This window comes from Trachypithecus francoisi, unplaced genomic scaffold (genome assembly GCF_009764315.1).
Source record: "Trachypithecus francoisi isolate TF-2019V2 unplaced genomic scaffold, Tfra_2.0 Lachesis_group3, whole genome shotgun sequence".
In the NCBI taxonomy this organism is placed as follows: Eukaryota; Metazoa; Chordata; class Mammalia; order Primates; family Cercopithecidae; genus Trachypithecus; species Trachypithecus francoisi.
In genome coordinates, this window is record NW_022681468.1 from 113,840,131 (window position 1) to 113,868,064 (window position 27,934).

The 27,934-nt window shown below is 46.3% G+C and overlaps 2 pseudogenes across 1 annotated transcript; one reads left to right on the plus strand and one right to left on the minus strand.

The window, feature by feature from the left end:
* Nucleotides 1–4,769: 4,769 nt before the first annotated feature.
* LOC117071094 lies at nt 4,770–10,162 on the minus strand (annotated as a pseudogene).
* Nucleotides 10,163–12,706: 2,544 nt separating this feature from the next.
* LOC117071226 lies at nt 12,707–27,635 on the plus strand (annotated as a pseudogene). Its single transcript, XR_004432197.1, has 20 exons — nt 12,707–12,841; nt 14,513–14,632; nt 16,546–16,626; nt 17,472–17,510; nt 17,775–18,003; nt 18,100–18,204; nt 19,240–19,326; nt 19,434–19,494; nt 19,798–19,844; nt 20,037–20,124; nt 20,510–20,688; nt 20,730–20,863; nt 20,927–21,098; nt 21,375–21,443; nt 22,781–22,856; nt 23,287–23,377; nt 23,940–24,042; nt 24,126–24,226; nt 24,318–24,471; nt 24,558–27,635. The product of XR_004432197.1 is annotated as a golgin subfamily A member 6C-like (transcript).
* Nucleotides 27,636–27,934: the final 299 nt, after the last annotated feature.

The following is a 27,934-nucleotide window of genomic DNA, read 5'->3' on the forward strand; positions in this document are numbered from 1 at the left end:
GTGGCTCATGCCTGTAATCCCAGCAATTTGGGAGGCCGAGATGGGCAGATCACAAGGTCAAGAGATCAAGACCATCCTGGCTAACATGGTGAAACCCCGTCTCTACTAAAAATACACAAAAATTAGCTGGGCGTGGTGGCAGGCCTCTGTGGTCCCAGCTACTCAGGAGGCTGAGGCAGGAGAATGGCATGAACCCAGGAGGCGGAGCTTGTAGTGAGCCGAGGTCCTGCCACTGTACTGCAGCCTGGGCAACAGAGCAAGATTCCCTCTCAAAAGAAAAAGAAAAAGAAAAAAAAGGAATCAAACTGGGTATGTGCCTTTAGAGGCGTTGTACATTTTCAGCATTGTAAATGAATAGAAATGAATAACAACACTTTGGTCCATAGATTTTTGGTGTCTTAACTAGTTTTGGATCTCTTCCACTAAAAGGATTGCCTCTTGAACCTTGTTAGGATTATAAGTACTGAAGGCAAACTGCCTGGGTTTGAATTCCTTCTGTCCCTTGCACTATGCCTGGATTCAATTTCTAGCTCTGCTTATTAAGTTTATTTAAGGTGATGATCTTTGGGCAAATGTCTTAGCTTCTGTTTTCCCAAGTAAATGGACACAATAGTTGCTACCTTGTGAAAGAATCATACATTTGACCAGCATTTACCAAGTAGCATCAGTCTTCAGTTTTAGTCTTTGGTGATTTCTGGATTTGGAGTGTGAGGGGGGTGTTGGGGTGGAGGGTGGTGTGTGTGTGTGTAGCACTTAATTGCATGCAGAAAGGAAAAGATATTTTTGATAACCCAGAGGCAGCTTTTCTCTGCTTTTGTTTCAACAGGGAAGAAGGGAGTTTGGAGAGGGAAAGGAATTCTGTTCAATACTAAGCTCTCTTCCTCAAAATCAGAAGTATATAGAATGTGTAATAATTTACAGAACTTCTAGACTTCAACAATCTGATTTTTTTCTTAATTTGTTTTTATTTGTATAGGTTCAGACTGAGTAAAGTTAATCTGTGGCGACGTTCTGGATGTACTGGACAAACACCTCATTCCAGCAGCTACCACTGAAAACTCCAAAGTTTTCTATTATGAAATGTAGGTTCTATACTAAGAACTAACAAGTGTACTTCAATAATTTTAAACACTCTCAGGAATAATTGGCTTTGTGTCTTTTTTTTTCTTAGACATTTCACATTATTTTCCTTATTAAATAAAACCAAAAATCCCACATAAATTAACTGAGGAGCCTCTAAATATCAACAAAATTATCACTTGATAGACTAGAATTAAACAAGCAGGTGGTTCCAAGAAATGGCACAAGAGTATTAATCACAAAATAAACTTTCTACATGAAACATTCAGCCAGCACTGTGCAATATGTGGCCGTTTGGGGGAGGGAAATGAGATAGGTCCCCTGAAAGCAAAAGAATATAAATAACTAAAGCAAAAGCTAATGCATTTTTATAATAGCCTGACCATCTTTTTATTCCAACATCAACTATCCTTCTAACATTAAACAATTATTTTTAAATAAAAGTTGGAAACCTACATAGAAGAAAGTCATGATTCTAAAAAGGCCAACTTTTAATCTTACATTTTCCTTTCTAGTATAGAACCTACAATTCATAATAGAAAACCTTGGACTTGCCAGTGGTAGCTGCTGGAATGAGGTGTTTGTCCAGTGCATCCAGAACGTCGCCACAGATTAACTTAGGTCAGTCTCAACCTGAAACATAAAAATAAATTTAAAAAGAATCAGATTGTTGAAGTCTAGAAATTATGCAAATTATTACACATTCTATCTACCTCCGGTTTTGTGGAGGAGAGCTTAGTATTAAAGATAAATCATATCCCTCTCCAAACACCCTTCTTCCCTGTTGACACAAAAGCAGAAAACAGCTGCCTCTCCGTTATCAAAAGTATCTTTTCCTTTCCTCATGCAATTAAGTGCTACACACACATACACACACAGACACACCACCCCCCACCCCAGCACCCCCTCACCCTCCAAATTCAGAATCAACAATGACTAAAACTGAACACTGATGCTACTTGGTAAATGCTGGTCAATTACATGACTCTTTCACAAGGTAGAAACTATTGTGTCCATTTACTTGGGAAAACAGAAGCTAAGACATTTGCTCAAAGATCATCACCTTAAAAGAACTTAATAAGCAGTGCTAGGATTTGAATCCAGGAAGGGTGCAAGGAACAGAACAAAATTCAAACCCAGGCAGTTTGCCTTCAGTACTTACAATCCTAACAAGGTTCAAGAGTCAATCCCTTTAGTGGAAGAGATCCAAAACGAGTTAACATACCAAAAATCTACGGACCAAAGTATTGCAACAAGGTACAGCTAAGGTTATGTCTGCTGTTCCGGTGCAATTATTATAGTGGCCCCTTTCACTCTCGGAAGTGTCTGGATTTCGATGAAAAAGCATATGATCACCCTACTAAAGAGAGGAAATTAGCCAGAAGATCCATGTGTCCATTTTAAACAGTGTGGACTGGCCCACACTCCCGTGTCACTGCCCAGCTGAGCGGTGTGCACACCACCTCTGCCTCGCCCTACCCCGCCCTGCCCGGGGCTCCACGAAGATTGGAGCGGAACCCTCGGCTCCCGCGCTGCTCTGGTGCCACCTGCAGGTTACCTGTGGGAACTGCTTCTCCACACCCCGACCCCGGACAACCTTGGGCTTGGCCAAAAGACATTCCGAGCAGGCGAAGCCCCGGCTGGGGAGTTGGCTGAACCCTGAAGTCCACGTTACAGAATAAGATGGGCCCAGCTTAAACCAACAGAGCCCAGCTCCTCCTCTTTCTACCCACTCCTGTCCTGTCTCATTTTGTAGACGGGAAACTGAAGCCTAACTCAGATTTTTCATTGGTAGGATTGTGAAGCATACAGCTGGAGCCTCCCAGGTGCCATTCCCCACATCTCTGTCTTTCCCCTAATACGTTAGGATAGTGGGGAGGAAAGAGAGCTTAAGCTCACTAAGCTCCTACTGTGTACTGGCCAGAGTGGGCACTTTTCTCTCCAGCCTCGCACTTGATGGGAAATAGGTGATCACACAACTAGGAGACAGGATCGGAGTGGGCTCGCGATGTGCTCACCGTCTGTCAGCTGAAACTGGAACCCAGTGTGAATGTGTCAGTCTAAATACAGAGCTCTATGCATGTTCCTTTCTATTCCCTTGGTCACCAATACCAATTCCCAAGGCAGAACCCCAGGAGGGCTGGACTGAAGGACCTGGAGGTAATAGAAAACAGCTCAAGAGTGGTGTACGTGTCACTGGAATTTGGATTCCCCTGTGTTGGAGCCTGTGAATTGCTTCTGGCAGTAAACTGAGGACACTGTAGGGTTCACCTTCTTTTAGGGATCACAGTTCTGCTCGACCTATCTCCAATGTTCAAAAACTATTGTTTTATATATTTTGTTCCATTTTTCTAGTTGTTCAAGGTGGGAGGCAAATCTGGTCCCTGTATCAATCATGGCCACAGGTAGAGGTTGCAGGATGTTGTTTATGTCTGTATCTTTCCTTTTTTTCTTTTTTTTTGAGACAGGATCTCACTCTGTCACCCCAAGTGGCACCATCTCACCTCACTGCCACCTCCACTTTGTGGCCTCAAATGATCCTCCCACCTCAGCCTCCCAAAGTGCTGGGATTACAGGTGTGAGCTACTGTGCCTGGCCTAAAACTGTATCTTTCTTATTATCAGTGAAGTTAAACATTTTTTCCTGTGTGTCAGCAGCATTTGCGTTTCTTTTTCTTTGAACTTTCATATATGTTTTCAATTTTTCTTAGAATTGTTGGTCTTTGTCTTCTCTACTTTTGGAATAGAATGAATATGATATTAATTGTACTTCAAATTGTGACCATGATGGAGTACCTGTATTGATGATTGTCTCTGAGCATGAACAACTACAAAGCTGGACAAAGTATATGAAGAAATTGTCTTCAGACATTGGGCAATAGGCAGTTCCAGGTACAATCCGAGAGAAGGGAATCACATGAAGTGACTGCTACATTTTTCTGGTGGGGAGTTTCCAAACCCTCAATGACAGCACCAGGAAGCAGAGTCCAAGCCAAGAGGATCAGTCTTGTTTGGTGGAGGAAACAGAGACTGCTGCTCAGGGCTGCTAAAATGTGTGTGGCAGAGTATCAGAAAGGACAGAGTTGAAGAGAAGGAGCCCCAGAAATCTTATAGAGGTTGCTGCAGGTGCTTGGCCAGATCCCAAATGATGAATGTGCAGATTGAGACTCTGGAAGGCCCAACACAGAACAGCCAACGGGGAGCTGAAAGCTAAACAGTAATTTCAGTGGTCACAGACTGCTGGAGACATATCTGAATTCTGGCTCAGCCAGAGTCTCCAGGCTTGGAATCTCAGGTCTTGATGAATATCCCAGACATTCACAGGAGGGTCTAGAAGGCCATGCCTTGGGATTAAGGAAGATTCCCTAGGAATAAGGGCAAAACTAAAAAACAGCTCACCCTAACAAAACCTAAAATGTAGCCTTGACACACGTGATCCAGTTAACCCATCAGTAATTTAATTCCCTGCCAAAACAAAACAACACTAGAATAGGATAACATAATCCACAGCTCTACAATGAAGGTTCACAATGTCCAACAGCTCAAGAAACAATTACTAGACCCCACCCACACCCTCTTTTTGGATATCTGGCCCCTCCTCGAGTCTCTGGAAAGGGCAGCACTACAAATCCAGGGACAACTAGGGAACTCCCACCCTCACTGCTAGGCAGATCAGATTCTCTCTCCTGCTCATTGGAAATGACACAGAGAGTTTTCAATAGATTTTTTGCAGTGGAGCATCTGTATGGAAAGGTCCAGCAACACTGGACCAGGGGTACTACCAGGACAAGCCAAAGCCTCAGAGGCTGGAGGAGCCTGGAGCACATGCCGAATGCTCATCTGCAGAGCAAAGCACAAGCATGGAGCAGAAGTCCAGAGTGAAGGCATGCAGGAGAGGAAAATCACCTCCCAGCCCAGGCCTTCCATGGTGTGGTCCTATTTTGAGTTTTGTACTTAGATGTCTGTGAGGTTGCCTGTTGTATTCTTAATACAAATCCCACTTAAGCCAGCCTAGAATAGGTCAAGATAAATGTAATGACTTGACTTGGCTGGAGTGCAGTGGCATGATTATGGCTCATTGTAGCCTCAACTTCGTGGGCTCAGGTGATCCCCTTCTGCCTCCCGAGTAACTGGGACTATAGGTGTGAGCCAACTTGCCCAGTTAATGTTTTGTATTTTTCTGATGAAAATATTTTTCAGAAGAAATCTATATACATTGAATATCACTGACTGCTTTTTCTTCATCTTCTGTGAATGTGTAGGTGTTTGAGTCTCTTGTATTTCTTCTTTTACACAGGTTATGGGCTGTTTGAAAACTATTTCATTATCTTCATCATCATCATTCATTTCAGCCACTTCAGATTTTCGTTTCTTTAAAAATGTTGATGTACAAACCAATGTGGGGCCCTAGTTAGCCACTGTCTTCTCAGGAGTGTCAGAAGTGCCTAAAACCTTTTTCTTCTTCCTACATAAAACCTGGGCTTTTGTAGACATCTGACAATTCATTTTTGAAATACTTTCCATTTTCTGTAAAATCAAAGAAGGAAAATCATAATCAATTCCTTTTTAAGCTAGTTTCTTCCTGAGTAATCCTTCTTTCTTTTTAAATCACTCCTCCTTCCGTAGCTTTTGTGTAAGTGCTGATTCTAATTATACATTTCACTGATGGATATGATGGCTGCTTAAATGGAATATTCCCGTCTTGAAAGAGTTCTTTCTGTACTTTTTCAGGTGGCATAAAATGACTCTCCAAGAGTCTTTCACCAAACAGGTAGTTGTTCGTTGTTTCAGCAACTATCTTGGCAAAATCCTCAGACTTAAACTCCACAAAAGCATAGTGTTTGCTATTTCCTGGCCTTTATTTCTGGATAGTCTGAACCTTGTAACAGTGCCTTGTAACTGGGAGAAATAGGAAAGGATCTGGGTTTCGTTCAGTAGGTTAGGTAGGTGGCACACATAGACTACTCCAGAAGAAGGTTGTTCTAGTTTTTGTGTTTTGTTTTGTTTCTGAGATGGCGTTTCACTCTTGTTGCCCAGGCTGGAGTGTGATGGCATGATCTTGACTCACTGCAACCTCTACCTCCTGGATTCAAGCGATTCTCCTGCCTTAGCCTCCTGAGTAGCTGAGATTGCAGGCATGCACCACCACACCTGGCTAATTTTTGTATTTTTTTTAGAGACAGGGTTTCTCCCTGTTGGTCAGGCTGGTCTAGGACTCCTGGACCCAAGCGATCTGCCTGCCTTGGACTCCCAAAGTCCTGCAATTATAGGCATGAGTCACTGCACCCAGTCCAGCCTCGACTTTGAAATATATGTTGTACATCCAGTCAGCAGTGAACTCTGGGGGAACACCAAAGATGAGAAAAATGGGAGAAGAGATACCTCCAATTAAAGGAGTTAAGACCAGATGCTTGAACTTATGTTTTAAAAAGTCACTGCAAGCCGGGCGCGGTGGCTCAAGCCTGTAATCCCAGCACTTTGGGAGGCTGAGACTGGCGGATCACGAGGTCAGGAGATCGAGACCATCCTGGCTAACACGGTGAAACCCCATCTCTACTAAAAATACAAAAAACTAGCCGGGCGAGGTGGCGGGCGCCTGTAGTCCCAGCTACTCTGGAGGCTGAGGCAGGAGAATGGCGTAAACCCGGGAGGCAGAGCTTGCAGTGAGCTGAGATCTGGCCACTGCACTCCAGCCCAGGTGACAGAGCAAGACTCTGTCTCAAAAAAAAAAAAAAAGTCACTGCAGGTTGGGAACAGTGGCTGATGCCTGTAGATAGAGCACTTTAGGAGGCTGAAGTGGGTGAACCACTTGAGCCTAGAAGTTTGAGACTACCCTGGGCAACATGGCAAAACCCCATCAGTACACAAAATAAAATAAATTAGCCAGACGCGATGGCACCTGTGGTCCCAGCTACTTGGGAGGCTAAGGTGGGAGGTCGAGGCTGCAGTGAGCTGAGATCCACCACTCCACTGCAGCCTGCATGACAGAATGACACCCTGTCTTAAAAAAAAAAAAAATCACTGTTTTGTGGTTTTCTGGGTGAAACCTCTGTTTCCATAAGAAAAAAGGGGGTTGAGACAGTATGTATTACTAATTCAAAATCATAACCAGATGTTTAAAGTAAATCATTGTATCTATTGTTTAAAAACCAACCTCAGGATTATTAAAAGTTAGTTTTAGGCCGGGCGCGGTGGCTCAAGCCTGTAATCCCAGCACTTTGGGAGGCTGAGACGGGCGGATCACGAGGTCAGGAGATCGAGACCATCCTGGCTAGCATGGTGAAACCCCGTCTCTACTAAAAATACAAAAACTAGCCGGGCGAGGTGGCGGGAGCCTGTAGTCCCAGCTACTTGGGAGGCTGAGGCAGGAGAATGGTGTAAACCCGGGAGGTGGAGCTTGCAGTGAGCTGAGATCCGCCACTGCACTCCAGTCCGGGCGACAAAGCGAGACTCCGCCTCAAAAAAAAAAAAAAAAAAAAAAAAAAAAAAAAGTTAGTTTTATTGGGTTTTTCTTTAAGCTGGGCTGGTTCACTCAGGTCTGTCACTTCCAAGCCCATGTTTTCCTACTTTTTAACCCTATTTGGAAGGAAAACGGCAGCTAAGATTAGGATCCATCCTGAGATGAAAAGTTTCACACATATACACCACACATACCCCCCACCACAGTATGATGACACAGCGACCCAGCCTTAGGCTAATGGTACCACTGCCAGCAAAGGCATTTTTTTATTCTAATTTTTTTCTTTATTTCTTCTAACAGCAGCAAATGCATTTAACCATTTATTGAGATTCTCAATGGCTACCATTTGGTTTGTAGAGCAAATTGTTTACAAAGTAATTGTTTCCATTTTTGATATTTTAATGAAAATTATGTTCTTCAGTTTTAAAGCTCCGTCCCTCTCCCAAAGAAAGACTAATAACTACCGGCCGGGCGCGGTGGCTCAAGCCTGTAATCCCAGCACTTTGGGAGGCCGAGACGGGCGGATCACAAGGTCAGGAGATCGAGACCATCCTGGCTAACATGGTGAAACCCCGTCTCTACTAAAAAATACAAAAAACTAGCCGGGCGAGGTGGCGGGCGCCTGTAGTCCCAGCTACTCGGGAGGCTGAGGCAGGAGAATGGCGTGAACCCGGGAGGCGGAGCTTGCAGTGAGCTGAGATCCGGCCACTGCATTCCAGCCTGGGTGACAGAGCGAGACTCCGTCTCAAAAAAAAAAAAAAAAAAAAAAAAAGACTAATAACTACCTACCAAGTAATGATTTTTTAGGAAAAGAACAAAAGCAAAAACAGCTTTTAAACACTTCTGGAACATGAGTAAGCTTCCAAAGTCAAGACCTTCTGGGCCCAGTGGAGGTGCTAGGCTGCCTCAGGACACCATCAGCACTTCCCCATCCACAGCATCCTCAGCAGCGGGAAGCCATGCACGGACCCCGGGGGGCTTCCTGTTCCACAACCTCCCCTCTCTTTTTCCTCTCCACCCTTGCTGCTGGGCCTCCCCTCCAAATCTGCCTAACGAAGGCAGCAGGGTCTTTAATACTGTTTGGCTTTGTCAGTGGGGAAAGGGTACTCTAGAAAGCTGAGAGATTCCCTGGTCTAGTCTAGGGGAGGAAAAATACGCAGTGTAGCATAGATGGTTTCACTTGTCCACTCAGACACGTGCTCATACTTATTTGATGGATGTATCAGATGCTTCAAAAGTCCTGATGTGTAGTAGCACACAAGTTGCTTGTAAAAAAGAAGTTGTAAAATTATAAAAATATCTGCAGCAGTTCAGGCTCCTGATGACAAAGCTGGTTCTGCTAAGTAGTTATTTTGACGTGCACAGCAGCTTTCCCTAGAAGTCCTGTGTTCCGGGGGCTTCATTTAGACCACAGGAAGTTGAAATTGAAGTTTAAAAGGTTCTCTGCTGACAAAATGTGCTATATCCATTGGTGGACTTCTACTCAGTAATGAAAGGAACAAACTACCAAAACCTGTCATATGTCATGGACCAACCTCAAAAACATTAGCTAAGTAAAAAAAACGAGACAGGAGAAGACATATTGTATAATTCCATTGATTTGAAATGTCCAGAAAAGGCAAGTTGATGGAGACCGAAATGGTCTGATTTACCTCAAGAGGTAGGGATTCAAGCTCTCTAGAGTACATGTGATACACACATGAGAAAAAATAAGGAAAAGAAATTTCAATGCAAATAAATGAAAATAATACTTCTCCCTGATTATAAAGAAAATCACATTCTTTTTGTAATAATTTGGAAGACAAATTATGAAGAAAAGTCTTTAATGTTGCCACTCAAAACGTTCTGGCTTGTTGTTTTTTATACTTCTTTATGCATTTGAACATTTTAAAAGTAGAATCATAATATATAGTCTTTTGTCACTATGTTTTGGGCATATTTCTATGGCAGTAAATATATCCTTGGCATCATCCTTTTTAAAAGCTTGATGTATATTAAGTTAATCATTGCCACCCCAGAAGTAAATTTTCTTATATATATATTTTAATGGATGCAAGCAAGCATTTTTGGGCTGAATTCATAGAAGTAGAATTTCTGGAGGAAAATAACATAAAACACTTTTAAGATGTTTCATAGAAATTTTCAAATTATCCTGCAGAAAAATTGGTTCAGAGTTTATACACCCAAAGTGGCAGAGCTCGAGTGTCTCCCTTCCATTTGTCCACTTTACTGGTATTTAAGGAGAAAATTTCATTGTTTTCATTACATTTCTTTGGTTTCTAGTGCTTTTGAACTTTTTTTTTTTAAGATGGAGTCTTGCTCTATCGCCCAGGCTGGAATGCAACAGTGCAATCTCGGCTCACTGCAACCTCTGTCTCCTGGGTTCAAGCCATTCTCCTGCCTCAGCTTCCCAAGCAGCTGGGATTACAGGTGTCTGCCACCATATCTGGCTAATTTTTGTATTTTTTAGTACAGATGGGGTTTCACCATGTTGTTCAGGCCGGTCTCGAACTCCTGACCTCAGGTGTTCCACCTGCCTTGGCCTCCTAAAGTGCTGGGATTACAGGCGTGAGCCATGGCACCCAGACTTGAATCTTTTTATATGCTTATTGGTCATTTTTTTCCTTATGGGAAGTGCCTGTTTCTCCATTGCCTATTTTGTGGCCAGCCTCCAAAGTCACATTTCACTTAAATTTTATCCTGCTGATTGAAAGCATTTTAACATAAGCAGAAGCAGGACAGACTGTAATTATGTAGATCTTGCTCTGTCACCCAGACTGGAGTGCAGCAGCATGATCATAGCTACCACAGCCTTGTACTGCTGAGCTGAAGCAATTTTCCTACCTCATCCTCCCAAGTAGCTAGGACTACAGGTGTGTGCCATGATGCCCAGCTAATTCTTAAAAATTTTTGTAGAGATGTGAATTCGCTGTGCTGCCCAGGCTGGTCTTGAACTCCTGACATAAAGTGATCCTCCCACCTTGGTTTGCCAACATGCTGGGATTACAGGCGTGAACTACTGCTCCCGGCCGAGAGCTCATTTTGTTTGCTAGTGGAATTCTTGGTATCTTTTTATGTTTGAGGCTCTGGTGCCAGTGTTGAAGTATTACACTCACCATCTGAGGTTTACAGGACTTTTGTTTTAATATTGAACAGATGGAACTGTTTAGTTCTGTATCTTTGCAGGCATACAAACTGTGCCTACCAGGATTCTGCTTTATATCCATTGAAAGCAAGAAGTAATACAGTAAAACTTTGCCTGGCTTAGAGGCTTTGAAAGAATGGAGTATTTTGATTTAATTCTATTAACTTGGAAGTGTGAAGGTGAAAAGAATTCAAAACTTACATTTCTGGTTGAATGCAATTTGAAAATACAGCCAATCATTCCCCTTTTCTTCTGTAGTAAGTTTGGACATTCCAATCTACTTGGTGTTTTACTGTAGAACTGCTAGTGTGCCTGAGACTTACATTGTGAAGATAAGTTTTTAAAACTTGAGAGGTAGAAGGTGTAAATGGTATTGTATGAGATCAGACTGGATGAGCCCTGACACTTGTAAATATACTTTTTAGAGTGAATCTCTGATTGCCACTTTTTTTTCTTATTAACTCATAAAAATAAAACACATTGGATGGAGGGTGGGAGTAGGAAGGAGACTTAAGTGTTTTAATTGCAAGTCATGGTTTCATATCAAGACAGAACATATGGTATCCCTGGCTTTGGACCTACAGAAGGAAACACATTTTTCTACCTACTGTGTGCCAGAGGTGCTTGAACATCTGGAGGGATTACTGCAGCGCAGATGGCTGAGCCCTACTCCAGAGTTTCTGATTCACCAGGTCCAGGGTGGGGCCTGAGAATTTGCACTTATAAAAAGTTCTCAGATTCTGCTGGTGCTGCTAGTCCAGAGACCACATTTTTGAGAACCACTCTTGTCTACTAACTGTGAATTGTAGAACTCTAGAAAAAAGCTTAGTTTGGTGTAGGAAAAGAAGTTCGTGAAAGATTTAACCCTTGATCTCAGCCTAGTGTGGAATTCAGGTAACAAGCAATACACAGTGACATAACACAGTTCTTGGTTTTCATGATTGTGAGTCACAGCCAAGTATCAAGTGAGAAATTCAGTTTCATTTGCAAGGCTTAGAGAGGTCAGGTGATTCTAGAAAAAATAGACCTTGTATATACTTTAAACCAGAAAGAGCTTTGAGTGCTTATTAAGTTGAAAGCTTTGTGTTTTTATTTACTTTTGACTTTTTTTTTTTTTTTGAGATGGAGTCTCACTCTGTCGCCCAGGCTGGAGTGCAGTGGTGTGAGTTTGGCTCACTGCAACTTCCACCTCCCGGGTTCAAGTTATTCTCCTGCCTCAGCCTCCTGAGTAGCTGGGATTACAAGTACCCACCACCACACCTGGCTAGCTTTGTATTTTTAGTAGAGACGGGGTTTTACCATGTTGGCCAGGCTGATCTTGAACTCCTGACCTAAGGTGATCCACCCACCTAGGCCTCCCAAAATGTTGGGATTACAGGTGTGAGCCACCGCACCCAGCCCAAAAGCTTTGTGTTTTTAAAGATATTAGACATGTTTCTTGTTTTTTAAAAAAATCTTAATAATGTAGGAGAATAAAAGAAATGTTTTTCCAAAAAAGAGAAATGATTGTGATTATTCTACCTTATTGGAATGTTGGATAATATAGTCCACTTCATTAATCATCAAACATGCTATGGATTTTCCATTTTTATAGGATTTGTCTCAATTGAGGTAATACTGGTAATTCTTGTACTCCATCTGAAGATGAAAAATGTAGGCCAAAATCATAGACCATGCATAGAAACTGGATAATGAAGAGAGCTCTGGAGGAACATGTAGACACACACACTGACACACATATATTTAGAGTATAAAGACATATATCTTTTAAAGTTCATTTTGAACGTTTTAAAGCAAAAGCCAGCCCCCCACCACCTGGAGTAGGCAGGCCCCGCCCCTCTCCCCAAGTGGGCGGGGACAGCAGTTGCATGGGCAGCTTTCCTTGTGATGCCACAGGTCCCTCTGGACACACTGCTCCCTGGTCATGCCTCCTTTCCCTTTCATCTTTCTCATTGACCAATGGGCTTGGAGAATTAAGGCCATGGCCCCATTCTGCATGCTAGTGGGGCCCTGATTATGCCTCCTCTGGCTCAGTCACACAGCTGCCTGGTAGGTGACTGGAGGTGTTCGCTGATGTGGCCCCAACCCTGCCTCCCTCCCCACCCCATGATGTTAGAAGAGACTCAACAGAGTCAATTGGCAGCAGCCAAGAAAAAGGTAAGACACAACAGGTCATGGCCACCTAACCTAGCCAGAGATCCCGTCCGATGACAAGACCACTGCCAGAGTACATACCACTCCTGAGGCACACTGGGCTGGGCACCCTAACCCTGGCACCTCTGGGCTCCCTCCACCAGTCTCATCAGTCAGCCTTGCCCTCTCAGCAAGCAGCCCAGCCTCTGCCCTCACCAGTCACCCCATGGTGACTTTTGGCAGGTGACTCCTGGGGCTCCCTGCTCCATACTCGCCCCTCACGTCCTGCTGCCCCAAGCCCAACTTCCCTGGGTTCTTTGGGCTCAGCTGTCCGAGGATCTGGGTCCCCCAGCCCCAGGCCCCCACAATCGCCAGTCATCCCCGGGTGACTTTGGGCTGGTGACTCCTGGGGTTTCCTGCTGTACTCCCCCCTCCTGCTGACCCAAGCCTGACCTCCCTGGGCTCTTTGGACTGGCATCTCCAAGGACCTGGGCACCAGCCCTACGTCCCACTCCCCCATCATGGATCAGCAACTCAGCCATTGCACTGATGTGGTTCCCTCCACCCCCAGGAGGAGTGGAATGTAGTGATGTCACAGTCCCCCTAGGAACTGTCATTACTGCTGCAAGACTGGCCTATGATCTTACAACCCAGTCCCCTAAGCATTCTCGCTCCATTTCTGGTTCCTCTGGCCACAGCACAAATTTCCAGCTGGAAGGGGAATGGGGACTATGGGACTTAGGAGCAACAGGTTTCAGGTTGCCTTGCTGCCTTTGCATGGACATTGACCTTGTGAAAAGCCTACACTTTCCCTGTGAGATCAAATGTTGACAGTATCTCTGGGTGGCAATGGGAGAATGGGTTTGGTTTGGTTTTCTCCCAGCCTCCTACTCTCCAGAGAGACTGTAACATATTTTTCTGAGTTCTCCACCTCATATTCTAATTCTCCACCATTCTGGGACCAGACTTCTCTTCAGTCAGTGGTCTCTGAAGTGAGATTTGCTTATCTTCTGTGGAATAGATCTTGGGAAACTGAACTTGACAGCTTGAATCTTCCTCATATCATCTCAACTTGGGGTACTTTGAGTGCCACAGGATAAATGTGGGAGATCTTTCTGAAGCATCAGTTTCCCTTGATTCTCTTGAGAGAGAAAAAACGTGAATGTACTTAGGGATGACAGTCACATACGTTTCTAAGAGTATACCAGACTTCTCTCTGAAATGAGACTTGGGTTGTCCTCTTTCGGATAAATTCCCAGATTTAACAAAAAAGCTGCCTTCTGCCATGAGGACAAGTGGATATAAAAGTTTGAGAGGTCCTGGTGCACTTCTTCACACTTACAGACGTGTGAGGATGTATGACTCCAAACCACACAGTGTGCAGTTCCTGCCGACTTAATGTTTAGTTTTCTACCTCTGGCTCTGATTTTGGCCTCTGGCAGCTGCTGATTCATGGTAAAAACGCAGAGCTTGGAGTCAGAAGACTGAGTTTAAGTCGCATTATTGCCCACCCTCCCCTTTTTTAGCCATAATATGTATCCCTCTCAATCAGTAAGTGATTGTGAAAACACTTTGTACAGTTGTTGGTGGCATTAAATCAGATGGTGTATAAGAGTATTTTGAAAAGCTGTAAAGGGGGATGTGGCTGTAGGGGCTGGTAGTTCTCATGAGTATTACTGCTCTTCTTTCCCACAGCTGAAAGAATATCAGCAGAGGAACAGCCCTGGTCTTCCGGCAGGAGCGAAGACAAAAAAGAAGAAAACTGGCAGTAGCCCTGAGACAACCACTTCTGGTGGTTGCCACTCACCAGGGGATGTGAGTCTTGGCTGGCCAGGCTCCTGGGAACAGGGGGCCCAAGGGGGCAGTAGAGGGTAATTGTTAAGATTGCTGGGTACTGGTTAAGAATTCTGGGTTTGAATCCTGCCTCTCCATTGGCTAGGGATCTGATTTATGGCAAGTTGCTTGAGCTCTTTGGGCCTCTCTTTTCACATCTGTAAAATAGGAGTAGTGTTGTTTGATTTTCATTTCTGAAGTTTAAATGATATTCCATATTGTTGTTGTTTTTATGTTAATCCCTAGTACATGTCTTGCTGTGAACACCCAGGATACCCAGGAAATGGTCATTGCTGTTTGATTTCCTGATCCCAGTCTCAAGGGGAGCTGGGCCAATGAGTACAGCCACTTGCTATCAAGCTGTCCCTTTAGGGGTCACAGAAGGGGGCTCAGGGTGTGGTGAGGAGAGCCCAGGCACTAGGAGTAAGAGAAGATCTAACTTGCACCAGCTTGCTGGGTGACCACAGAAAAATCACTTCTTACCCTGGGCCTCAGTTTTCTCCATTGTAAGATGACACTGGATAAGATCAGTGTCTTTCAAACTTGTTTTTTAGCTGGAGCCCCCTTAGTTCAAGTGAACCCTTAGTCAGGAGTCTGGTTTTTTAATAGAGGTAGAGGTCTGGAGCTCTACCAGTTTCATCGTCCATGTCCTGGGCCTGAGGAGAGGGGTCCAGTGAGCATATTAAGAGCTGCATTGGTCAGGTGACTCCACCCTGTGACTGCATCACTCAGGGAACATTTCCATCTCTTTGTTCTTGCCCCTGGCAAGGCAGCAGGTGGCCATTTGGAAGAATGGCACAGGCCATGGTTTCAATCTCCTCTGCTCTTCCTCAGTGTTTCATTTTCCTGAACCCACATCTTCCTTCTCCCCAGACTTTTTTGCTTCTCTCTAAGCCACTTCTGTCTTTCTCCCCCTGCCCTTGTTTTTCCCTTGTCCTCTCCTATAGATTCAGGATATTCTGAAGGTGCTGGTGTCCAGCCTTCACCATTCCAGTGGGGTAGCGCTCCCCCATTGCACAAGTGGAAGGTGAGGCAGTGCCAAGACCCCTCTCCGACTTGCTCTCTCCAGCTGTGCATGCCCCTGAGGCTTCTCTGGTTTGGGGGATACTTTGCCTTTGCCTTGTTTTATGTTGCTGCCATTAACCTTCATCCTGTTTGTGTCTGCTTCTTCACCTGCTTGATTGATAGGATTTTCTCTTTCCCTCCATCTTTTATCATCTTGGAAATGGTGAGACCTTAAAGTTTAAAAGTAACTTGGGAATAACGTACACAGCAGGCATGTGGGATTTGGGGATTTTTTTTTTTTTTTTTGAGACAGAGTCTCACTGTGTCACCCAGACTGGAGTGCAGTGGTGTGATCTTGGCTCACTACAACATCTGCTTCCCAGGTTCAAGTGATTCTCTTGCCTTAGCCTCCTTAGTAACCAGGATTACAGGCACCTGTCACCACACCCAGCTAATCTTTGTATTTTTACTAGAGACGCGGTTTAACCATGTGGGCCATGCTGGTCTTGAACTCCTGACCTCCAGTGATCCACCCGCCTCAGCCTCCCAAAGTGCTGGGACTACATTTGTGAGCTACTGTGCCCGGCCCCTTTGCTGTTTTTATACTTTCTCTATATCCATAACTGTTTCCCTGTAAGTTTTTTTTTTTTTTTTAATTTCTCTTTTGTATTACTCCTGCGTCATCTGCTACCCTGAAGGATCTGGAGGTAAGAGGCCCTGAGTCAAGGTGCAGTGACCCTGCAGGCCAGCCCTCCAACCTCCTCTCACTGTGGGGGCTGGGTGCCCCTCTGCCAGCTGAGACAGCCCACACACACCCCAGCCCTAATGATTGTTCTCTCTACCTCTTCCCACAATCCTCCTCCAACTCCTCTTCTCTGCATGCGCCTCAGAGCCAGAACCAAGAACTGGAAGTAGCCCTGGACTCAAGCTCTGCAACAATCAATCAACTCTATGAAAACATAGAATCACTGGTAAGAGTCCAGTGGGGTCCTGTGATTCCACACTGCCAATCCAGGGCTTTAGTTTCCCCTTGGGGCTCTGAAGAAAGGGGCTGAGGGCCCCTGGTCCGAAGGGCAGATGGGGAGCTGAAGCACCCAGGCCTCACCTGGGGGACCCCAGAGCAAGGAGCATGCAGCATGGCTCTTCTGTCACTGCCCTCTTTGCCGACTCTCTCTGCTTCAGACACCCCTGCTCCAGTCCTTGCCACACACGCCCTGGGGTTGTCACCTCTCAGGAAAGTGATGGTTTCTCAGGGGCCCTGTATTTCTGCCATGACTCAGTCCCTAATTTGCTCTTTGAGTCTGGACAAGCCACCTCTCCTCCTTGCGCTGGTGTTTCCGAAGGAGGTAGAGCATCTAAGGTCTCAGTTTGCTCTGAGAGTCTGAGATTTAAAGGCTCCTAGAATGTAAACCTGAGGGCCAAGGGCTCCTGTCTGTTCTTTTCCATTCTATATCTGCTGTGAAGAACTGTGCCTGGCTTGTATGTGCTCAGTAAATGTTTGTTGAATGAATGCACCTTTCTCAATCACAAGCTGGCAGAAGGGTAGTCCTTTCTCAGACTCTGTCTCTAGAGGTTTATGTTACTGTCCTTTCAAGAGAATCCAGATTCAGACTTTGAGTTCTGTGGCTGTGGGCAAAAACCAACAAAGACCCAAATCCTCTGTCCTTGCGAGCTTGAGGAGAGTTGACCAGTTCATGTTGCCATTGGGTCTGAGAATGTTGTCTTTAAAATTCATTCCTGGCCCCTGCCTACCACTTCCTGCGGGATAGAGTTGAGGGGGCCATCCTCAGTCACCTGAATTTGACTGTCCCCACAGAAACAACAGAAGAAACAAGTGGAACATCAGCTGGAAGAAGTAATGTGATTTCTTTGTTTGCTCACAACATGACTGCTGGGTTTGGGGGGCACTCAGATGTAGAGGCACCAGTCTCGTCTCACCCACTCCCAGCCTGGGGAAGAAGGCACATCCCTCAGATTCCACCACATCCCCACAGGGTCCCTGATAATCTGGTCCTATGGGTGGGCCTGTGCTGGGGCATTGGTGGCATTCTGGGGGCATGTCTCTTGCTGTGCCATCTCTGCCTCCCCATGGTAAGAGCTCTGTCTTCCATTCCTATAGGAAAAGAAAGCAAACAATGAAATACACAAAGCACAAATGGAGCAGTTAGAGGTGAGTGGAGGGTGGGGAGTTTTCTCCTGTCCTCCAGAGAATGTTTCTTTCCTTCTCTTTCAGCACTTGCTTGGCTTTTCTCCCAAACGTTCAATTCCAATCAACAGCCTCACATTGGAAAAGGCAGACTTGAAGACCACCCTTTACCATACTAAACGTGCCGCCAGACACTTCGAAGGTGGGAATCAGGGCACCCCATCATCCTTCAACCTGGCACTTTGACAGGTCTTTAGGGGGAGTCCTTTGGGTCCCATCTCAACCTCTGTCATTCCAGAAGAGTACAAGGATCTGGCCGGCCGCCTGCAATACTCTTTACAGTGTATTCAAGAATTGGAGTGGGCTCTCTGCTGTGTCTACACAGCAGCAGGAAGAGGACAGGGTGAGTCCAACCAACTGCCCCATCCCCTGGCTGCCCAGCTTCCCAGATGGAGGAGAGAGTGTAAAGGTCCCTTCTGCAGGATGCAGTGTCCTGCCCAGAAGGCAGCATGCTCATTTCTAGCTGCTATTGTGTGTGGTTGTTAGAGACAGCCTGGGGCTGAGTCAGCTGCCTGGGTGAGTTGAGGGGCACTGTGGGGAGTGAGCACTGCACACACAGCTTGAAGGCCAAGTGCCTGCCCTGCCCTTACCTAGCTGTGGCCTTGGCCAAATCCTAGGTGGGGTATCGGGTACTTGTACTGTGAAGGTACAGAAGAGTACCTTTAGTACGTTACCATTTCTGTAGAGAGAGGAAAGGTGTGTGTGTGTGTGTCTGTGTCTGTGTGTGTGTACATACTATGATAATATACATGAAACATGTCTGCAAGGGTTCGCAAAAAACCCAGGAGAGAGTAACAGGGTGGCTGGGAGACACTTCCATGGTGTACCTTCTGAGTTTTGGACTATGTGAATGTATCATCCTTTCAAAAAGTGAACAAAAGATTAATTTCCCCTTCCTTTCCTTGCCCCCACACCCAGCAAGGAAAATGGGCTTAGAGAATTGGATAGACCTGAGTGTTCAAATCCCAGCTCTGTCTCAGTGATCTTAGGCAAGCACTTAACCTCGAACACTCCATGATTTTCATCTACACAATAGAGGTTATCCTAGTAACTGTCTCACATGGTGGTTGTGAGGATTACATGGGATTGCTAGTATGGAACCTGGTGAAGCACTCCATAAAGGTTCAAACAGTGGTATTAATCACAGTAATAACAATAGCAATGTTATCTGATGTCTCTGGGCCTCTGTTAGCCAGCTGTAAGTTCGATCTCTTTCCCTGTCCCTTCCAACTTTACTGAGTTCTTTTAAAAACCAGGCCACGGGCTTGGAAATGCCTTGATCTTTACTGACCGAGTTGTATACTGAGCCTAGCCCTAGCCCTTTTAAGGGGCACTGCCCGGGCTCCCCAGATCAAAACTTCTCACTCTTCACATCCAGTCCTCGAGCCGCAGTGAAGCAGTCCTCCAGCGGCAGTTACAGCAGACCAGAAAGGAGCGGGCGCTGCTGAACGCACACGTGACACAGGTGAGGCTTTGCAGAGGGAGGGATGTGGAGGGAAGATGATCCCAGCTGACCAGGAGCAGGTGAGGACCAGTGACAGCCTTTCCTAACTTCTGTACCCATTCTTGCAGGTGACAGAGTCACTTAAACAAGTCCAGCTACAGAGAGATGAATATGCTCAACATATAAAAGGAGAGAGGGCCGGGCGCGGTGGCTCAAGCCTGTAATCCCAGCACTTTGGGAGGCCGAGACGGGCGGATCACGAGGTCAGGAGATCGAGACCATCCTGGCTAACATGGTGAAACCCCGTCTCTACTAAAAAATACAAAAAACTAGCCGGGCGACATGGCGGGGCCTGTAGTCCAGCTGCTTGGGAGGCTGAGGCAGGAGAATGGCGTAAACCCAGGAGGCGGAGCTTGCAGTGAGCTGAGACCCGGCCACTGCACCAGCCTGGGCGGCAGAGCGAGACTCGTCTCAAAAAAAAAAAAAAAAAAGGAGAGAGGGCCCGGTGGCAGGAGAGGATGTGGAAAATGTCGATGGAGGTGAGACCTGACCCTTCAGCCCCACGTTAGATGGGTCACTGGATCTTTCTGGGCATCTGTAAAATGGGAATAGTACAGCCAGAGGTGGTCATGGGTCTGGGCTTTGTGGAGATGGGGGCAGAGAGGGAGATGGTAGCTTGTCCAGCCACCAGCCCCTGTCTCCAGGGCCCTTTCCCCCTGTGCTTTGGGCAGGCTCACGCATTGAAGGAGGAGAAGAAGCATGGCATACATCGGATACAGGAGCTGGAGAGGAGCTTGTCCGGACTCAAACACCAGATGGGTAAGATGGGGCTGGTGTGACCTGGGAGGAGGACTGGCATCAGAGGGCTGTGGGGCGGCTTAGAGTGCCCCAGGGAGGTGGGTGGATGGAAGGGCTTTGAGGCAGAGGGAAAGAGGTCTGTGCCAGCAGCTGGCAAGTCTTGTCATCTCCATGAGCCTCAGGTTCCCCGTCAGTGAAGAGGGAGGAGTGCCCATTGTCAGCCACCCACAGTGCTTTCTATCTGACATGGCTTGGAAATTGGCTACCATTGGGTGCGAGGAATCATTAGGAGGGAGACCAAGTTTGGGAAACCTGAGAGGAGCTGCATCAAAAGGAGGGCTTTTTCTTTGAGGGGGGTTGGTGAGTGGGGAATCCAGAGGCCCTTATTGTCTGCTTCATTTCTCAGCTGAGCCCCCATCCCCGGTGGACCCAGCAGGGACATCTGAGGTGGAACAGCTACAAGATGAGGCCAAACACCTGAGGAAGGAGGTGGAAAGTCTGGAGGGAAAGCTCCAATTCCAGATGGAAAACAATCAGGCCTTGAGTCTCCTGAGCAAGGAACAAAAGGAGAGGCTCCGGGAGCAGGAGAGAGGCTCCGAGAGCAGCAGGAGATGCTCCAAAAGCAGGAGGAGAGGCTCCAAGAGCAGGAAGAGAGGAGGTTGCGGGAGGAGGAGAGACTATGTGAGCAAAAGGAGAGGCTTCAGGAGAAGCAGAAGAGGCTGGGGGAGCAGGGTGAGAGGCTGCGAAAGCAGGAGGACAGGCTATGAAAGCAGGAGGAGAGGCTGCGAAAGGAGGAGGAGAGGCTGCGAAAGGAGGAGGAGAGGCTGCGAAAGGAGGAGGAGAGGCTGCAAAAGCAGGAAGAGAGGCTGTGGGAGAAGGAGGAGAGGCTATAAAAACAGGAGGAGAGGCTGCGAAAGCAGGAGAGGCTCGCGCTCTCCCAGAACCACGAGTTCCACAAGCAGCTGGCTGAGCCACAGTGCAGCTTTGAGGATCTGGTGGGTTGCCCCACCTGGGCATCCTGCCCTCATCCCTAGCCCTCCAGGCCTTTGTTTCCCCACCTGTAAATTGAGGCAGTGTAGCCCTCACATGACATGGTACTTCTAAAGGCATCTGTGAGCCAGAGCTCATCAGGCCCTGCTCTGATGGCTGTGGGGGAGAGGGGATGATTTTTCTAACCTACCTCCACCCTTCCCGGTAACATGGGAGGCAGACACCAAGTTCTGGGGTCTCCAGCTGCAGTGGCCGGCCACTGATTGCTTCTCTCTGTCCAGAGCAACAAGAACAAGAGCGCACTGCAGTTGGAGCAGCAAGTAAAGGAGCTGCAGGAGAAGCTGAGCGAGGTGAAGGAGATGGTAACCTCTGCCCCATCCAAGAAGGGCTGGGAGGCAGGCACCAGCCTCTGGGGAGGGGAGGTGCCAGGCCAAAGGCAGCTCCAGCTGGGGACCAGGGGACCCCAGCACCCTCCAGGGCAGCTCCATGACTATTTCTTGCTTCCTGCCCTCTGACTTTTAGAAGTGGGTAGCCCTGGGCTCCTTCCAGGTCTGGACATCATCTTCCCAGCTAGAGGCATGGATTCCCCCAATCATAGGGGTGGAGACAGTGGTATAAGAGGGTCCTTATGCCGGGCACAGTGGCTCCTGCCTGTAATCCCAGCACTTTGGGATGCTGAGACAGGAGAATCACTTGAAGTCAGGAGTTTGAGACCAGCCTGGCCAACATGGCAAAACCTCATCTCTACTGAAATTATAACAACAACAAAAAATTAGCCCGGCATTGTGGCACATGCCTGTAATCCCAGCTACTCAGGAGACTGAGGCATGAGAATCTCTTGAGCCTGGGAGGTGGAGGTTGCAGTGAGCTGAGATTGCACCACTGCACTCCAGTATGGGCCACATGGTGACACTCTGTCTCAAAACAAAAGAAAAAAGCCTCCTTAGATTCAAACTGGATTCCGGCCTCGGTTCCACTGGTCACCATTCTACTACTTTTCATCTCTAAGTCTCTGTTTCTTTAACTTCAAAAGGAAGTTAGCATTTTTCTCATGGAGGTGCTGAGGTATAAATGAGAGAACACATGGAAAGCATTAGGCATGTAGCACGCTTAGCAGATGGTGGTTGGCTCCTTCCGCTTTTCCACCAGTCTGTGGTCTACAGTTTAAATGGTGGGAAGAAGGACATGAGATTTGAGGCTGGGGAAGGGGACATGGGGTTCTAGGCAAGGGGAGAAGTCTCTTAGGCCTGGAGCAAGGGGCCAGGGTCCCGGGCAGGTGACAGAGCCCCACAGTGCCCTCACTACCCTATTAATGGGCCCAGAATCTGGAAGCCAACTACCACATGCCCTCATGCCCAGGGTCTTCCTGAAGATACAGCTGAAGAGCCAAGAGTCTCTGCAGAGTCTGCAGCAGCAGCAGTGAGACTAGTACCTGGGTCACCTGCAGCAGTACGTGGTCACCTATCAGCAGCTGACCTCTGAGAAGGAGGCGCCACACAGGCAGTTACTGCTGCAGACCCAGCTCGTGGACCAGCTGCAGCAGCAGGAAGCTCAGGGCAAAGCGGTGGCTGAGATGGCCTGCCAAAAGTTGCAGGAGACCCAGGAGAGGGAGTCGCTGAGGACAGGGCCCCGAGGGGGACGGCCTGGCAACCTCTGTGCCTTCTCAGTCTGTTTTCCATTCCCTTAGGAGTGCCTAGAAGCTGCCAGCCAGCAGAACCAACAGCTAGAGACCCAGTTCAGTCTCATGGCTCTCCCTGGACAAGGTACAGGAGACCACTCAGAGGAAGAGGAGAGAGCCCCAGGAGGAAGGGTGTACTGTTAGCAGCATAGGATTGAGGGGTTGGAAGAGACCTTTAGAACAGCAGGTTGTTCTGCCAACTGGATGTCTGCTCTAAGTTCGGAATCAATATGGTGACCTCCTGGGAGCAGGGGGCCACCAGGTTGCCTAAGGATGAATGAACTGGCCCAGATCAGAAAGAGAGCAGGTCAGAACTCCCACACCAAAAGGTAGTGTGACTGTGCCTGAGCAATACAGAAGATCTTGGATCTTACAGGAAATATAAAGAACAGCAGCTCATTCCCCTCTGGGGAGGGGCCGGCTCAGGGTTACACAGTGAGGATGGGGACAGAGGTGGGCCCACAGTACTTCCTTTGTTGGGTTTTCTGAGGACCCGTCTGGCCACCTCCCCACAGCAGATGGAGGAGGACATCTGGACACTGAGAGGAGGTGGTGCCTCAGCCTATGCCAAGCATCCCAGAGGACCTGGAGAGCCGGGAAGCCACGGTGAGTCTGACTTTCCCTGCCCCCGCTTTGCCGCCTTCCTCTGTGGTTCCTCCCAGACCCCCTTATGCTCTTGGTTTCCCCACCTTCTGATTTCTCTGGACGTTCACCCCTTCCGGGAGCCAGTGGTCAGACACCACTTCACCTGTGACCAACAGGTGCACTCTCTGAGGCCCCAAGGGAAGGGGCTGTGCTCCACCTCCATGCCCCATTTGTTTTGTGTATGCCCCTATAAGAATACTCAGCTCTTGCCTTCAAGTGGCATTTTTCAACTCCACTGGAGCCAGTTTCCAGGAGGAGCAGGCATGGTTATGTGGGCAATGGAAGGTGTGAAGGCTGTGCTGCCTGCACCTGGCTCAGCCGGTGGCCTCAGCCTGGAAGGAGCCAGAGGCAGAGGCCCCAGCCCCAGGGACTGGGGGTGAGTTTGTGTGTGGGGAGAGCTACCGGGCCCTGAAGGAGGTCATGGAGAAGGTGAAGGTGAGTGAGTCCTGGCATGGGCCAAAAAAAGTGAGGGTGGGGCAGGACAGGTCACTCCTGTGATGTGACCCCATTATTTTGGCTCCAGAGCGGCTTTATGCACTTCCCGAGAGAGAAGGTGGACGGGAAGCAGCAGGTGGAGAAACTAGAGCTTGGATTCATCCAGCTCTCTGGAGCGACAGATGGCATGAGTAAGCAGGAGGCCAGGGCACGGGCACAGGGAGCTGCAGGGCCTTCAGAGGGGCCCCAGTGTCTGAGCCGTGTCCTCTCACAGGAGAGCACATCACGGTACATGAGAGCCAGGGGGCAGGGCCAAACACGCAGCACCAGGAGGAGGAAGCCAGCAGGCTGGCCCAGAACGAGGAGGAGATGAAGGTAGAGGGTGTGCAACATCTCTGCGGGGGTGGGGGTGAGGGTGGCTGCTGGCGCCGGCTCAGGCGTGGCAACTGAGCACCCCTCCCTTCAGGTGAAGCTGCTGGAGCTGCAAGATATGGTGTTACCGGTTGTGGGCGACCACGAGGGGCATGACAAATTCCTCCCTGCTGCCCAGAACCCTGTTGATCAGCCCGCTCCAGGGGCCCCAGCCCCCCAGGAACTTGCGGCTGCCGAGGAGCAGGGTGGTGAGTAGAGCCCTCAGGCGGGGTGGGCAGGCCGGAGCAGGGGAGGCTGGCAGTGTACTCAGAGCCCCCCCTACCTCTCTCCAAAGATTTTCACAACAGCGTGGATCCTGCACCGGGAGAGGCCAGGGAGGGTTCTCCCCGTGACAAGCCCACTGCACAGAAGATCCTGCAGCTGCTTCCTGTAACACAGGACACCCAGGAGCACCCAGGCTTCGCCACCAAACACTGTGTGCCATTCTTTTACCAGGCAGCCGAGAACAGAGAGATAAACATCATCATCATCTAAGAGTTGATCAAGAAATTGAAAAACAACAACAACAAGTTATGGGGTTAATCCCCTACACAATTCATCTACTTCATTGGAATGTTAGAGCCCCTCGTGTTTATTTATGTTTCTAATTTACAGTTTAAATTTCTTTGTGAAAAGTTAAGGGAGAGTGGGTTTTTCCCTGATGTTCACTCTGGCATCCTTTAGCATTTTTGGTTTTAATTGATAATTGTAGGTCATTAGCTCACATATCGAGTTTGCCCTTATGTGGTGGGAGTTCAAACACACAAAGACCCACTATTTGCACAAAACTATTCTTACTGGTTTGGAATAGGCTGCCATGCTTTTTAAATGTTATTGCAGCATGTATATTCATTACAGAATTCAGATAAAATCTGCTTATGTTCTGCTATGATATTTGATCGAATCCTAATCACAATGAGCTCTTCATTAGCTCAATATGTGGTTTGCCCTCAAGTGCGCACTGTTTCTTACTTTGTAATATGCCACTGTGAGTACTGACATTTAGAGTTCTTTAAAGGCCGAGAACTGGAAACAGCCTTTCCCCTGTTTTCTGTGTATTGGGGATGGGAGTGATAACATTTTGGGGAGCTTTTTAAATCTCACAGAAGAGGAACGTGGCCTGCGCTGGCAGCTGTGTGCAGGATAGAGTGTGATTCATCTGTGCTGGTGCCAGGAATGAGCACCGTCCTATGGTAGTTCCCTTAGGATTTGTATGTGCTCTGGGCTCATGAAGATATTGCATCATGAGCTGCAGCAGTTGGACTCTTTCTCAGTGACCTAAAAGGGGATAATTTCTGAGGAATGAAAGGCTCCCATCATTGACTGTGGATGTGGAAAACCTTTTCTAGCTTAGAGCATTTATATCTACAATACATTTTAAAGTCAGAGTTCATGTTACCTGTTTTAATCACATGACGACATGTCCCAGTACACACAAGGGCACTTCTTGGCATTCTTCTTAGTGTATTTAGTGAAGATCATAAGAAATCCTTTCAGAGTTTAAATGTCCCTGGGACAGGCATACAGGCTCTAGTCAAGAATGAATTTGAGTGAAGGAAAGCTGTGTGACACCTGGTGTGCCTCTATGTTCACGAAGCTTCTTTGAGGCTAGAAGATTGATTTTACCATCTAGACCTCTCTGGCTAATACCTATTCTTCAACCACATTGGTTAATCTGACATAAGAATTTACTTCTTTTCCTTGAACGGAAAACACTTTAAAAATAATAACAACCATTTTAATAAGCTAATACACGTGAGAGTATTCGTTGAAACAAAAAGCAGTTTTAGTGGACAGTGTTATACTACATTTGAAAACCAAGGAGAAGTTTATGCAACTTAAAATGTTTACAAACTGCAGTGCAATCTACTGTTTGTGGATGTCAAAGTATTATGAGGAAAAGTGTCTATACAATCACAGGGTTATATTTCCTCACAAAGTTCTTTACGAAGAGTGAAATATGTTTTTATACCTCTCAGTTTCAGTTAGAGGCATATTTTATGCCATATTTATGTTATGTGCCTATACATAATGAATGAATTATTTCAGTCATACGTTGCCTAAATCATAACTTCATGATGCTTGGGAAATAATCAACAGCTAAAACTTCATGAAGTTCTAATGTCTGTGTTCCAAAATACGTCACAGTATTAGGATGTAGGGAGAGATGTATGTGCGCTCCCTGGGGTGGGCATTTCTAGTTACTAGACCATCTCCATTTTTAGCATTTGGCATCCTCATGATACTTTTATACATATGACATTAATAGGAGAGCAATAATATGATTTTACAGATGAAATAACAGATTTGCCTGCATTCACTGAAAAAGTGCAAATATTGGTCCTTCAACTGACTCTTCCAAATTGTATGAATTTATCAATATATTGGATAAACCCAGTTTCAGAATGATAAAGAAAAACTGTTAGACCAAATAGTGTGGCTAATTAACAGTGGTACAGTTTCTAAATACCACTCTTTGTGTAGGGATTTTGTCCTATGTTTCAGAAAAAGCTAAAAAGAATGGAAATCCTATGACAATAACTTAAGTGTTTCTTCAAAGTATGCAGTCTTTGCAATACCTCATTCAGCCAAGTATTTGTTCTCTTCCTCATTCAGTATAAGGCAGCTTTCAATTTGCTTAGAAGGCAACATTAGAAGGTTAGTGGTCATCAGAAATATAAAATTTGAAAATGTGAGTTCAACTGAATAAATTTGAATTTCTGTTAGAAGAATCAAAATACCTATTTAAAGATTGCCATAAATGGTCATTATTTTTAAAGTTTTTTATTAAACCTGATAGGTTTTCCAGAAATGAAAAAAAATCAGTTCTAAAACCAAAGCTGGTATTTAGAAGATGTGAAAATGTAAGTCAGCCCTATCCATAATAGAGTTTCTCTAAAACTTTATCTTAAAGAGTCACTTTAAAATAATATAACTATTCAAAATAACTGCTATCTTAATGTTTTGAAATAAGTTAAAGCATGTTAAACTGTGAATACTGTAGTTTAATAGAAAGAACCTGGGGGAAGGAAAAGTAGAGAAATAAATGCCAATTCCAATGCAAAGCTTTATTTGCCGAGTTTTCTTAGAATGACTTTTACCGATTTATGAATTCCTGTCAACAGAATGTGTAATGGAAATACTGAAAGACTGTTGTCTAAAGTGCCATTATTGACTGCTACTGTGATGCTACTGTAATGTAATAAATTAGGAAATTGTTGCAAAGTGCTCTTTTTGCCTTAAAATTTTGTGTGTCTTGAAAACTGTGGTGTTAAAGGTATTGAGACTGTGCGAATGCTGGGCACGCTTGGCATGAGATCATCGGATTTTACTTTTACAAAATTGTAACTGTGCAAGTGTGTTTATTAAAAGAACACAAACCAAAGTTATGGGATGAAAAACTTGTGAATGAAAAAGTTATGGGATAAACAATGTTGTGGGAAAGTTGTGGCAAAAAAAAAAGTGTTGTGAAAAAAAGTAGAATAACGTTTTATGACAAGTTTAAAAAAAGTATTATGAAAAAGAAGTTATGGGATTAAAAAAAAGTCATAGGATAAAAATAAATAAAAGAAGGCCCCTGTCAGCATAAGCCTGGAGAGGTGGAGTTGGAGTCTTCACCCCCACCACGTCTCTACCACCCCTTCCCAGTCACCCCTTTACCATTAGGGTAGC